This window comes from Microtus oregoni, unplaced genomic scaffold (assembly GCF_018167655.1).
Source record: "Microtus oregoni isolate MIOR12 unplaced genomic scaffold, Mior012 000021F_ref0000039, whole genome shotgun sequence".
Taxonomy (NCBI): Eukaryota; Metazoa; Chordata; class Mammalia; order Rodentia; family Cricetidae; genus Microtus; species Microtus oregoni.
Window position 1 is genome coordinate 18,708,117 of NW_024543080.1, and position 3,202 is coordinate 18,711,318.

The following is a 3,202-nucleotide window of genomic DNA, read 5'->3' on the forward strand; positions in this document are numbered from 1 at the left end:
GTCTACAAGAGCTAGTTCAGAACAGCTAGGGCTGTTATACACAGAGAAACCCTGTGTATAACAAAAAACAAAAAACAACACCACCAACCCCCACCCCAGCAAGAATTGGTTGCACCTCACTATAGGGAAGGGACTGATTATCAGCTTTCTCATAGCTGGTGTGACTGTTTCAGAGCAGTGGACTAGAGGTTCCTGAGTGGAAGGGAGCAGTGTTAGGTCAGGCAGAGTGTCATTTCTGCACCCGTTTAAACTTGGACAAAATCCCCCAGGGGTGAGGGAGGTGGTCTTGGAGAGCTATATGCACACAGTGGGTTGTGTTAGAGGAGAGAGATTCCCTCCCTATTTTTTTTAATGATAAGTATGTTTTTTGCCTTAAGAGGATAATCCTTCCACTATGAAATTCATCACCCCCAACAATTCTGAAAAAGTAACCTGGATAAAGAATCAGGGCTCTGCAATCTTGACATACCTGGCAAGAAAAAGTACAGGGACACTCAGCCTATGACAGATGGCCCTCACAAAAAATAATGCTGGGTGAATTCTCAAAAATTGAAAATAAAAAGGCCTGGTGATGGTGGTGCACGCCCGGCTAGGGTTAGGTTTTAAAAGGTGCAATCTAGCCAGGTGATGGTGGCGCACGCCTTTAATCCCAGCACTCGGGAGACAGAGGCAGGCGGATCTCTGTGAGTTCGAGACCAGCCTGATCTACAGAGCTAGTTCCAGGACAGGCTCCAAAGCCACAGAGAAACCCTGTCTCGAAAAAAAAAAAAAAAAGGTGCAATCTACAAAGAGGCTTTTTGAAGTGACTTTTGGCACGGGTGTCCCCTTCTGTCCCCTCCTATCCTGGTAAATCAGCTTTCTCCTTGTTTTACTTGTTATCACCAGGTGGCTGGCTGGCTAAATTCTACTGCTTGGATTCTCTCGGGTGGGAGGGGGAAAGGAAGGTGCTGCTAATCTGTGTTTCTAATTTAAAACATTTTGCTAGGGGGCTGGAGAGATGGCTCAGTGGTTAAGAGCACTGCTTGCTCTTCCAAAGGTCCTGAGTTCAGTTCCCAGCAACCACATGGTGGCTCACAACCATCTGTAATAAGATGGTTGCAGGCATCCATGCAGACTACTAAGAATACTGTATACATAATAAATAAATAAATCTTTAAAAAAACATTTTGCTAGAAAATTCTTGTCCCTTTGAAAATAAGGGGTGAGGGCTCTCATGAGGGTCTCTCACTGAGCAGTTAAAAGATGGTGTAATTTCTATAGATCTATAGAGCACAAAGACAGGTGTGCTGGCCACTTTGTCAGCCAGACACAAGCTAGAGTCACGTGGAAAGAGGGACGGTCAGTTGAGATGATGTTTCCTTCATGTTGGGAGGGTCCAGCCCACTGTGGGCAATAGCACCACTGTGCCTGGGTTGTTTAAGAAAATAGCCTGGGGGTTGGAGAGATGTCCAGTGGTTAAGAGCACTGATTGCTCTTCCAGAGGACCCAGGTTTAATTCTCCACACCCACAGGGTGACTCACAATTGTCTGTAACTCCAGTTATTATTATTATTATTTTGGGTTTTTTTTTTTTCGAGATAGGGTTTCTCTGTGTAACAGCACTAGCTGTCTAGTAGACCAGGCTGGCCTCAAACTCAGAGATCTACCTACCTCTGCCTTCCAAGTGCTGGGATCAAAGGCGTGTGCCACCACTGCCGGCCTTAAGGCCTTAACACCAGTTCTTGATCTGACAACACAAACCTCTTCTAGCCTCAGGCCACAGGCATGCATATGGTTCACAAACAGGCAAAACACCCATTCACATGAAATAATAAAATAACTGAGATACAAAGAAAGAAAAGAACGGCCCAGGCATTGGAGGCACAGACCTTTAATCCCCAGCACTAGGGAGTCAGAGGCAGGTGGATCTCTGAGTTCAGGGCCAGCCTGGTCTACAGAGCGAGTTCCTGGACAGGCTCCAAAGTTACATAGAAAAACCTGTCTTGAAAAAAAAAATAAATAACGAGAAAAGAGAGTCATGGGGTGTATGGTGGAGGTGGGGCAAGCCAGCAACCAGCATTCCTTACAGACGGCTTCAGGTCCTACCCCCAGATTTTGGCCTTGGGTTCCTGTGCTGACTTCTGTTAGTGTTGGAGTGTGATGAAATAAACTATTGGTTCCCCAAGTTGCTTTGGTTATGATGTTTTATCACAGCAACGGAAAGTTAACTAAACAAAACACTAGCAAGGTGTTTGGAGATGTCCGTAGTACACAAGAAAAAGGCGGTTTCCAAATGGGTATTTTTTAAACCTTCTTTTTTTAAATGGGTATTTTTTGTATGGTTGGGTATAAGAGCTTCCGTCCTCGGCAGGCAAGGACACCCCCCTATCCCTTTTCAGGCACTGTGATGGATGCTCAGCTGCTCCCACCTCCCATTCCGACACAAGAACAAAATTCCCTGCTCCTTTCCTCTCTGCTGGGGCACAGTAACCACTTGTAACCCTTAAGATTGATTTAATAATGGTCGCTTTGGAAACACACATATAAGAAAATGGGTCTAGGGAGCGCTGTTCACCTCGGATGGGCTTGGGTTTCCCTGATAGTGAAGTGTTGTGAACAGCTGCAGATGCCATAGTTTTGAGTCTCATTCCGCTGGGGGCTTCCCTTGAGGGCTTCACTGTAGTGACAGTCCCACCAAGCTTGACTATGTGTACTCAGAAAACGTGGAGGAGATAAAGCCAGTTACTCTCAAATTTGGGGGTGATTTCTTCACTTCAGCCTTTTGGGCTGCTAATTTTACCCCCAATTTAGGGAAGAGGTGATGACTGTGTTGGAGATGGCCAGGCTGTGAGGAATGCGCACTGCCTTTCCAGAGGCCCTTTCCGGTTCCGCACCCACGTGGCGGCTCACAACCACCTGCGACTCCTGGGAATCCGCCCGCACGTGCACGCACAAGGTGCCCGTTGACTCAAGCAGGCGCACACGTGCGTACAGGTTTGCTACCTGGAGGGTGTGGCAGCACTTAACCTGCACATCCCGTCTCCGCCATTGCTAACTCGGTACCAGGACCACGCGGCAAACCTGGGTGGAGCCCCGTCAGCGATGGCCACGCCCCCGCCGCTGTCGTTGACGTCACGGGCGCTGGAAGATTGACGCTAGAGGCCCGTTGGGGAGGTAGCTCTATGGCTGCTGGGTATCTGCTGCTCGCTGGGAAATGTAGTCG